This window comes from Hylobates moloch, unplaced genomic scaffold (genome assembly GCF_009828535.3).
Source record: "Hylobates moloch isolate HMO894 unplaced genomic scaffold, HMol_V3 SCAFFOLD_4, whole genome shotgun sequence".
Taxonomy (NCBI): Eukaryota; Metazoa; Chordata; class Mammalia; order Primates; family Hylobatidae; genus Hylobates; species Hylobates moloch.
Window position 1 is genome coordinate 72,349,635 of NW_026652279.1, and position 12,186 is coordinate 72,361,820.

Here is a 12,186-nt window from a genome sequence, read left to right on the forward strand (position 1 = left end):
TCTCAAAAACAAAAAAAAAAACAAAAAAAAATTTAAGTAAAGTAGTTTTAAAAAGAATATATTTATATTATCTGTAAAACCACTCATTTTCTCAGTGATAAATTCATTATTAATTACATAATAATTTAGGAAAGTCTTCATTTTATGTTTATAACTTCTTTTCTGTATTAGCTTTAAACTTGTTCTATTTCTGAGTTAAATGTCCCTATAGCATTCTTTAGTCAAAGAAAAAGACAGTAGTACAAATTATTTTATGGTATCTCCTAATTTTTATTGTGTTGTCAAAATATCAGGATAAGATTTTATATGTTTATATTTAATCAAAGCTCCTAACAAAACATAGAGCACAGGTATTTAACTAGTGTATCAAATTCTAGATATAAGTTAAATTTGGTACCATGAGTTTGTTTTAGCATTGTGCTAGATGGGAATTTTTTTAATGTTTTAGTCTGGGGGGACAAGGAGTTTTAAAAATATTACATTATAGTGTCATGAATGCAATTTTTGAGGAGACATAATGTGCCGAAGTAATAGTGAGGAACGAGCAAATAATCTCTCTGTGTTTGTAAGAGTGATCTTAGAGGAGGCAGAACATAAATAAGGTCGAAATAGGAGGTCACTGGCAAAATTACAGGAAGAAATGATCTAAAGTAGGGCCTTACTTTTGGAGTGTAAACTCTAAAGGGTAGAGTGGCAAGGTACATATTATTAAGTACCAAATAGTTAAATAGGAATTTTATTCCTACAATAAGTTGGTTTGAAATCAATAAAATTAAATCAAAGTAGGTTACTAAAAATTCAACAAATTAATTTAAACTGATTAAAATTGTGCATCCTATTTACACTGAATGTCAAAAAATTTATTTAAAAGGTCACAATTTTTTTTTTTTTTTTTTTGAGACGGAGTCTCGCTCTGTCACCCAGGCTGGAGTGCAGTGGCGCAATCTTGGCTCACTGCAAGCTCTGCCTCCCAGGTTCACGCCATTCTCCTGCCTCAGCCTCTCCGAGTAGCTGGGACTACAGGCACCCGCCACCACGCCTGGCTAATTTTTTGTATTTTTAGTAGAGACGGGGTTTCACCGTGGTCTCAATCTCCTGACCTCGTGATCCGCCCGCCTCGGCCTCCCAAAGTGCTGGGATTACAAGCGTGAGCCACCGCGCCCGGCCAAAAGGTCACAATTTTATAAATTTTTAAAAACAATGAAAAAACTAAATTCTGAGGGTTTATTTAAATTGTTGTTAATAACCATGCAAGGCAAACTTCTGTTCATTTGAGCTCTAGTGAAACCATCACTTTTTATTTCAATAAAACCAAGTTGTTTCAAAATCATATTGCTAAATTTCAATGAAAGTATCAAAACTTCTTATAGGCATTTTTAATTGTATAAGGATTATTCTTTCATCATTCATGGTCAGCTATTAAATGAAAATAGGAAGAAATAGGTTTTAAATGGGCAATAAAAGATATTTTATTGGCAATCTAATATTACATAGGAGGAACGATATTACTTTAAGAGTGAAGAGTTGAAATTATGAAATACAAGCTAATATGTTATAGAGCCTATTTTACTTGGGTAGAGCTAGCAAGAAATATGGTCAATTCAGGCATGTTTACTGCACTCTGCTTTACTGTGCTTTGCAGATACTGCATGGCTTTTTACAAATTGAAGGTTTGTGGTAACCCTAAGTCAAGCAAGTCTACAAACTGCTTTTATTCAAAAGCATGTGCTCACTTTATATCTCATTGTCCCAATTTGGTATTTTTTCACAGTATTTCAAGTGTTTTCATTGTTGTATCTTTGATGATAATAAGTGATCTTTGGTGTTATTATTGTAACTTTTTTAGAGCACCACAACCACACCCATATAAGATGACAAACTTTAATCAATAAATGCTGTGTATGTTCTGATGCTCCACCAACCACCCTTCCCTTGACACTTTCTCTCTCTCTCTCTCTCTCTCCTCCTTCAGCTTCCCTTATCTCTGCAGACAATAATATTAAAATTATTAATATTAACCACCCTACAATATCCTCTTAATGTTCAAATGAAATTAAGATTTGTAAATATTTCACTTTAAATGGAAAGCTAGAAATAATTCAGCTAAGTGAAGAAGGCATGTCAAAGGCCGAATTAGGCTGAAAGCTGAGCCTCTTGCACCAGCTACTGAAGTTGAGAGTGCAAAGAAATGCTTCTTGCAGGAAATTAAGCAATAATTAAGCACAAATGATAAGAAAGAGACCCAGCTTGAGTGGTCTGCAAGAAGCTCAAACCAGCCACAACATTACCTTAGCTGAAGCCTAATCCAGAGCAAGGCCCTAACTCCCTTCAATTCTAAGGAGGCAAAAAAGGTAAGGAAGCTGCAGAAGAAAAGTTCAAAGCTAGCAGAGATTGGATCATGAGATTTACGAAAAACGCTGTCTCCAAAACATAAAAATGCAAGGTGAAGCAGCCAGTGCTGGTGTAGAAGCTACAAGAAGTTATACAGAAGATTTAGATAAGATTATTGATGAAGGTGGCTACACGAAAAAAAGATTTTCCATGTAGACAAAACAGGCTTATATTGGATGAAGGTGCCATTTAGGGCTGTCATAGCTAGAAAGGAAGCATCAATGTCTGGCTTCAAAGCTTCAAATAATAGACTGACTTGCTTCTTGGGAACTAATGTAGCTGGTGACTTTAAGTGGAAGTCAATGCTCATTTATCATTCCAAAAATCCTAGCGCCTTCAAGAATTATACTAAATCTACTCTGCCTATGATCTATAAATGAAACAAAAAGCCCATATGACAGCACATCTGTTTACAGTGTAATTTACTGAATATTTTAAGCCCACTGTTGAGACCTACTGCTCGGAGAAAAAAACATTTCTTCTCAACAATACCCTTAGTCACCTAAGACCTCTGATGGAGATGTGCAGGAAGAACAACATCCATTCTGCAGCTGATGGATCAAGGAGTAATTTTCACTTTCAAGCCTTATATTTAAGAAGTAAGTTTCATAAAACTTTAGCTTCCATAGATAGTTATTCCTCTGATAAATCTGGTCAAAGTAAATTGAAAACTTTCTGGAAAAGATTCACCATTCTAAATGCCTTTAAGATAATTTGTGATTCATGAGAGGAAGTCAAAAGATCAACAGGAATTTGGAAACAGTTAGCAAGAGAAGTAGAATTAGACATAAAGCCTGAAGATGTGACTGAATTGCTGCAACTTATCATGATAAAACTTGAACAGATGAGAAGTTGCTTTTGTTTTTTGTTTTTTTTTTTTCCAGACGGAGTCTTGCTCTGTCACCAGGCTGGAGTGCAGTGGTGCAATCTCGGTTCATTGCAACCTACTCCTCCTGGTTCAAGGGATTCTCCTGCCTCAACCTCCCGAGTAGCTGGGACTACAGGCACATGCCACAAGCCCAGCTAATTTTTGTATTTTTAGTAGAGACGGGGTTTCACCAAGTTGGCCAGGATGGTCTCGATCTCTTGACCTCGTGATCCACCCGCCTCGGCCTCCCAAAGTGCTGGAATTACAGGCATGAGCCACTGTGTCCTGCCTGAGGAGTTGCTTCTTATAGATGAGCAAAGAAACTGGTTTATGGAGATGGAAACTTTTCCAGGTGGAGGTGCTCTGAACCTTGTTGAAATGACAACAAAATTTTAGAATATTTTGTAAACTTAGGTATCAAAGCAGTGGTAGGGTTTGAGAGGATTGATTTCAATTTCTAAAGAAGTTCTGCTGTGGGTAAAATGCTATCAAACATCATCACATGCTGCAGAGAAATCATTAATGAAAGGAGGAGTCAATCAATGCGGCAAACTTCATCGCTGCATTATTTAAAGTAATTGCCACAGCTACTCCAACCTTCAGCAACTACCATCCTAATCAGTCAGCAACCATCAACAAGACTTTCCAACAGCCAAAATATTATAACTTGCTAAAGGATCACATGACCATAAGCATTTTTAGTAATAAAGTATTTCTAATTAAGGTTTGTACATTGTTCTTTCAGATAATATAATGCGTGTCATCCTTGCGCAGGGGCCATGCTAATCTTCTCTGTATCATTCCAATTTTAGTATATGTGCTGCCGAAGTGAGCACCAGATAATATAATGCTATTGCATACTTGATAGACTACAGTATAGTGTAAGCATAACTTTTATATGCACTGGGAAACCAACAAATTTGTGTGACATGCTTTTTTGTGATATATTCTTTATTGTGGTGATCTGAAACAAACCTGTAATATCTCCAGGGTATGCCTGTAGTTCAACATTTGTAGTATTAAAGTACCATGAAAGAAAAATGCACAAAGTTTGATTAAATCATTTGCAGAATCAATCATTGGAAAATACTTTATAAAACCTTCAGTAATATAGACGAATAAGAGGATGTTTACAATATTTAATATGAATAAACATGTATTACTTATCACAGGGATGTTGATAAGAAAAGCTCTATTTAATTATGTACATGTAAAGTAAGTTAGAGCACACACATTTGTATTAAGAGAGTGAAAATGGTTAATAATAACATATAATTACTTTAAGATAGACTCAAATTAGGCATAAATGGAAAGAAGTGAGATATTTTTCTATCTAATAGAAGTTGCTATAGGAACTGGAGTTAATTGGAAATACCACACAGGTTTCATGTTTTACATTATCTGGACATTTTAACAAATTCATATTTGCAATTGAAATATAAGGTTGTAAAAATCCAACATTTTTATTTGTACTCTGCTAAATAATGGACCTAGAATACCGCTTAGGCTGTTTAGAATACCACTTACTTTGCCTCTTTAGTTCTCTAGGTTTCATATTTCCGCACTCCAGCAATCTGCATATTTGTCTTATTACCTCAGTTCTGTTTACTGTCACTACTTTATCTCATTTTTTTCCTAATTGCTTGATAAGAGATCTCTCCTAGAAAGCCCTTCATGATCACTGTATCCATATACTCAGTCCAAGTGAAGTGTACATCCTGTCCCTATTTCTAAACTTTTTTCACTGAATCAACTTTATCTCTCCACCAAACTGAGAACTCCAACTTTTAGCTTCACATACCAAGTTATCAGGGTCTAAAAAATATTAGCTGTTCAAGATCTCACTGAATGAGTGGAAACATTTTACCAGAAACAGTACCTTAATGGTCAAGGAAAGTCAAGGGAAAACACAGTTTTGTATATAAATTAATGACCATATTGTCCCTTGCATTCTCATAATCTTATGTACCTTTCTTAAACCTGCAAGGATATTAAATACGATAAACCTGAATTTCTAAGAAAGTAGAAACTTGCCTAAAACCACATGTTTTCACTGAATTCAAAGCAGATAAGACTCCACATTGACCTTTACAGTGCTTTCAATTAACCCTTGGAAGGGCATTTAGGACATAATAAAAAATATTTGTAAATGTAACATCGATTACATTCTTTTTTATTAGTGTTTGCTAAACATTGATACATGCATTATGCAGTTTTACCTGCATAACCTACCTGCCCATGAATTTGATAGATAAGAGACCGTAAACTTTTCAACAAGCAGCTGAAAAATCACTTCTGTACTATATCGTTGATTCTTTCAGTCAGTTACATCTTTCTCCAGAATTTTAATCTGTGTATATCTTTAACTCGGGCTTTTTAAGATTAATTATAATTATAATTAATTATCATGATTAATTATAATTATTTGACTCGAGGTTTGTTTTCCCCACTTAATTATTATAGACTTGAAGTTAGAAATTTTATGAACTTTCCTTAAAGTTAGAAATTTTATGAGCTTTCTTATTTTATCGAAACCATTAAATTTGTGCATTACTATATTAATCAGAAAACACTTTGTGGTTCAATATTCAATACTTCCATTATATATACTAGAGATTTATAAATTCAATTTGCCTGTATTCAAGAAACATTTGCCATGAACATGTACAATGCTAGGCTGTGAGGTGAACATGTGAATGAAAAGTTATATTTACTTTTAAAGGTTTGTAAACTTCGTAAATTTAACTAAAAAAAAACTTTTGAAATTACTAATGAAAATTATTTTCTCTGTTTTTATCAGTTTTTGTCTATTTCTTTTTCTCTGCCTCTTTGAGTTTCTCTCTCTCTCTCTCACACACACACATACAGAGAATTACTTCAGAAGACATTCTCTGCTCCTTCTCCATCCCACATTGATAATCCATTGTGAGAAATTCACAAAATAATAGTTCAGACATATTAAAATGAATATAAATAGCTATTCTCACCAATTGCTCATGTAGGTCACATGAGATTTTATGCACATTACAGTGCATATTAAAAATGTCATAAGGTAAAACAAATGTAGTTTGTATTAATAAATGCAAGAGAACATGAATCATAAAGGACAACGTATTGTAAGGGATCAGTAAAGATCAAATGATGGAAAATCTAATAGAAGTTAAATTTATAAATAGCTGCCTCCCTGCAGTGGAGGAAAAATAAGCAAATAGCAATTAGAGAAGACTGAAGACAACATTTAATTCAAATATGGAGAAATAAGCGAAATTGTTTCAATGCAGTCCAGAACAATAAGAGACTTATTATATTTAAGGGAGAACTTACTATAATTATTTGGTATTCTGTCTTTAATATGAAAATACACCATTTTTAACATAAATTGTTAACTATAAAAAACTGGAAACATAATAATTACAACTTAAAGAATGTAGAAGAATGTAGAAGAAACAACTTAACACCAATTATGCTATTCACAAATTACAGAAATGATTAATGCCTAATATTGTTAGCTAAATAAATGTATGCACATTTGATAAAATAACAAGTTAAAATTAAAATGTACGTCCTAAACTAATTATTTTTAAAGAAACTGAAACTACAATATCACCATTGAAGATAAGTGACTACTCCTGCTTGTAGTTTATCATATAAAGTTAGCCAAGAGAAACTGCTTCTGTGGTTTCTACCTGAATTAGTATATAATATTTATTGAAGAGCATTGTTGCAATTTAAAAAAATATGCTATTAACATCGCGGTGAGCCCAACATAAGAAAGGTAAACTGGGTTGCAAACAGTGAAAAAAAAAAAGATTTAGGACCATGTAAGTGAATATAATCCAAAGAAATAACACATCTCCCCTGCAGCGGTACCAAAGGACATTCTAATATTGCTAAAAATTATATATGAATAATTATTTTGAAAATGTGAACTGATAACTAGATTACAGATGTTTATATGGAAATGCTAGAGTATTTTAGAATATCATTGCTTCTCTAACTACTAGAAGAGAATGTTAATTATAAAATTATAATTCTGTTAATTAGACCAATTTATTTCAATACATGTGTACTGCGTATAACTATGTTAAAGGCACTATATTAATGTTTTAAAAGATAAATATAAAAAAGAAGCAGAGTTAAATAAACCATATTATTAGCTTCACTGGGTAACTAAATAGGGCAAGCAAGGATATCAGTGCAATATTTACTGAAGTAAGCAGTGATGAGAATTTATGGAAAAACCTTTGTGATCAGCAAAACAACCTGACTTGAAGACAAAAGATTTCATACGACTGATGAATCCATGACCTGCTTCAAGCAACAAGAGGCCCTTCAGACACTACAAACCATCCCCTGGACAGGTTACACTTTTAATCATATACGTACTCCTAAGAGGCACATGTAAAACAAGTAAAATACAAGCAGCATCATGATAATAAACATCATGACATTTGAACAACGTAACATCAGAGTTAGATAATTCTCCTGTGCTGACTTGTGCGATTTACATTGGGTATATTAAATCCCCCAGATGGAAGAGTCCCAGAACAACACTTGTCCAACTTCAGTGTCTAAATGAACTAGAGGAAGTAGCACAGTAGAGTTAAACATCTAGTTTGGAGTCTCAATTAACTATCTGTATGGTTTTAGAAAAGCAACCCAACTTCTTCAAGCTTCTGCTTCTTCATCTGTAAAATGGAGTCAATCCATAGGCATGGGATGTCTCAGATAGTGTATTTCTCTTGCTTACTCTTATTACCCTAGTATTAGACAGAGTGGCACAAGGTATGCACAAAATAAATGTTTGTTGAAAAAATAAAGTGTATAACATTTCTAATACATTTTCTTTCACTTTGTAAACTATGTAGTGAGGTTACTCTGTTAAGCCTCCATTAACACATGGAATTGATCACAACTGTGTTTATAGAATTATGTAGCATGTGTTTTTTTCTCTACTTCTAACTAGAAATAAATCCATGAGGGCAAAATTCATGTCCATTTTGTTCAATAACTCAATAAATTTATCCTCAATTTATAAAATAGGCACAATACATTTGATTCTTCCTACTTCAATATCGCAAAACAAACAAATAATTGTTACCAGGTTATTAGGTGTCTAAGAGTTTCTGTAAGTGGTAGCTGATGATGGTTGTCCTAAAACGAAGAAAAAATTTTTCCCTAGGCCAATTAAGATTTCATCCTATAATAAAATTCACAAAATAATGCTTTACCATATATACTTTGCTCTTCCATTTATGTTCTAATCTGAGTAATTTATTCATCAACAAAGAAGTAACTGTTTTCAACCAGGGAATTGAAGCAAGATGGTCTTTGTCTACCATTATTGTCACCACTTAGCAAGAAATGGAGTCATTTGATTCTCCTAAAAACTTGTGATACAATTAGGATGGTTATTTTTAGCTGCAATGTACGGATTAGTGAACAAAAATATAGAGATGTTTAAATGACTTTTCCCAGATGCAATTTCTTCTAAGAATAGTGTTGTTTTCAAACAATGAGTTTTCCTGTGGATTCTCATGTCCATCATCATCCAAAACAAGCCTTCATATACTTCAAAACAGAAATCAAGACTCTGCTTTACCTTTTCTAGAATCAATCAATCAATTATTTAAAACCTATAAAGCTCTTTATGAGTTTTCCATGTCCTCCTAGCTTTGGGAAATATTATTAAAATTTAACTACTCTCCTGATTAGTCATAATTTTAAAATAGTATCATTGTATAAATTATAACAAGGTAGGCATTTGATTATACTTCAAGATGTAACGCATAACAAACTGATGGAAGAGATCCAAGAAAACAGTAGTCATTGCCTCTTTAAGATCTGAATATATTCCACAAGCTACCAGAAAGCTACAATTTATTTTTATTTTTGTTAACACAAAATAAAACCTTGTACAGTCAATTCATGAAGCCACCTCATAATTTTGACACTCATTTTAAATTATGATTAATAATATGAAGGCAAGTTGTCATAAGACAAGCTGGAGGTAGAAAAAAGTTTGGCAATTCAAACTCTCCAGCACATTTACCAATCTGAATATTCAACAATTGAAAATCATTAATACTAAGTAAACCACCTGCTGGGGACACTCTAACCTAGCATAAAGATTTTCCATGTGCATAATTGTCAGACTCAGATTAAATTCTTATCCAGGAAAGAGTAGTATTCAAGATGACTTGGGTAAATTGTTTGATTAATTTTGTAAACAAAAATAAATAACTGTATTCCTCACCGTATTTCAAATATTGCAATAGCTCTCTTTAAAATGACAACTGTTTCATTATATCTAGATAATATTTCATTTTCCATTGCATTTTACCAATTAATAAATAAAACACTATTTTAGGTGAGGAAATAATACTTGGCCCTTTTATTTTACATACCTTTTGGAAAAAAAAATCTGAATATATAATTGCAAGCATAAAAGAAACTTTCTATAAACTTTGGAGTTTTAGGCACATACTTGTCACTCAGTTTTTTAACACATGTATGTAAATTTATAACCTACTTTGTTGCAGACTTCAAGCTCAATTTTTATAACTAGATACTGTGGCTCTACTGATGTTTTTTGAATCAATTACAAAATGTGTGTGTGTGTGTGTGTGTGTGTGTGTGTGTCTTGTTGGTTTTCATGGTTTACATCCATTGTCAAAATATATATTTTTATTATGAAATAACTGTCTCAGTGTCTCACAGGTTAGGTCATAGCTTACATGGGAGACACAGAGGTTTCACAGTACCCAGGTTTTACCTGATGGGACTCAAAAGAACCTCTGGCATTCCTTAAAACTGCTCATAGATATGGTGTACAAAGACCTAGAAAGATAGAAAACGCATTTTTGACTAATGAGAGGCAGGAGACTTGAAAAAGCCAATACATAGTTTTTTAACTGGACTCTACAGAAATTAAAAAACTTATATCACATCACTCAGTCAAGCAATTCAACTACAATTTAAATTCCAAGTCTTACTATAAAAGTAATGCTTTCTCAATACATCTCAATACATCATGTTGCCTCTTGACATGTTTTGGGCATGAACCCTTGTATATATGCAAGACTTTGAGTACTTTTGCCACTGAATCCATGTTTCAATAGATTTTCAACTGCTTCTCAAAGTTCAGGTTTCATCAGGACCGCTAATTGGACTGGTTAAAAATGCAGAGTCAGGCACAATAGCATGCACCTGTAGTCTTAGCCACTCAGGAGGCTGAGGCAGGAGGATTGCTTTAGCCCAGGAGTTCATTTTTTTTAAACAAAAATACAGAATCTAGAACTACGTCTGTTTCAAGATTTTTTTTAATATTTGTTGTTTCTAATGCAGGTAGTCCTCAAATTGAACTTGGAAAAACTTTAATATTAGGGATCCTGGAATAATGGGATCATGACACTTCTTAAGCTATGTAAGAATGCTGCTGAGAAAACTGTAATTCCTGGGTAGCAAGTATAGTGGTTCTAATGGATGAAGATTCTAAAGTCCCCATAACAATAATAGATTTCTTTCTGCCACAGATTCTATGACCTAGATTCTTACTTATCTTCTCTCTGTCTCCTCATTTTTTAGCCTTATTTCTATTCTTTATTCATGTTTTTCCTTCATTCACACTCTAGTGAAATATAGGCATTTTCTAGATCTCCATCATTAGAAATAAATTCTCTTTTCTTAGATTTTCAAGATTGCCACTATCATCACAACTGTTCTAACAAGCATTCCTTGGCCTGTTTGGTCTGCCCAAGTTAATCACCTCCTGCCAGTACACCATTTTTTCTTTGCTAAATGCATTATGATCATGTCACCCTCCTATATAAAACTTCTCATTAGTTTCCCAATGTTTTAAGACATACTCAGTAGTCTATGCTGTTCAACAAAGCTCTATGGTTTCTATTCCTTCTCTTGAGCCTTGTCTTGCAACATTCTGCCCCACACTCTCTCTGGTCCAGAATAATTGAACTTTTTAAAGACCCTCTTACCCAGCGCACTTACATATGCAGCAAAACTTTGCAAAAGTGTTTCCTTCTCCCACAACCCCTGCTTTATGAAAACACTCTTCTCTTTTTTCACCAACATATCCTTCAGATTTTAGTTCATGAACTACTTCTTTAGGAAGGCGTCTCTGACTTTCCTGCCCGAGTAAAATCCCTGTTACACAAACCACTTGGCAACACTTTTGCAACTGCCACTTTATATTTTGAAATAATTATTTGATTTTCGTCAGTCTCCTCACAAATGGACTTAATTAAACAGAGTCAGACCATGTCAGCACGACAGCATTGGCTCTCCTTGAGCCCTCCCAGGTAGCATTTGGCAGGTCTTAGGTTTTCAGTTCATACATTTGTTGAATGCTTGAAACATTAAAAGATCCTGTATGTCACTAGGGAGTTAGGAATTACATTGTGGACAATAGAGGGATAAATTTTGTATGCTAGGGCCCAATTTGATCAAATCTGCAATGCAGAAAGAAGCTTCATAGCAATTAGAGATTACATTGGAGTGAGGAGTGACTGTAAAAACCTAGGGTAGAAAAAGTGAGACCCTCTATCCATTGCTAATTTTTTTGTCTGGAAAGCAGCAATGAATAGAGGCTGAGGAGTGAGGATCCTAGTATTTGAATAAAATGAGGGCATAATGTGAATCATTGATAAATTGTTGTATATGCAGGAATTAGAATGAGACTATCAGGAAAATCTATCACATAAAGAGAGCAGATTTTACATAAATTATAAATTCATTGTTGAAAATTATGAGTTATCCATGAAAAGCTTTTACAATTTTTTTAGACAGATCTGCTCCTTAAAGTCTATCATCATCAGCATAAAGACACACATAAAGACCAGAGAAAATGATTTATCATATCCTTGATATCATTCTTTCTAGCTATCCAGTTAAAAATGAAGTCAGACAAC

General features: G+C 33.5%; 1 protein-coding gene and 1 non-coding gene across 2 annotated transcripts in view; both read right to left on the reverse strand.

Annotated features, from left to right (window-relative positions):
* Positions 1 to 12,186, reverse strand: part of CADM2 (cell adhesion molecule 2) — a 1,095,912-nt gene that overhangs the window by 861,193 nt on the left and 222,533 nt on the right. The window lies entirely within an intron of this gene.
* Positions 3,988 to 4,095, reverse strand: LOC116467621 (U6 spliceosomal RNA). The gene has a single exon (XR_004247839.1). It is a non-coding gene; the product is annotated as a U6 spliceosomal RNA (small nuclear RNA).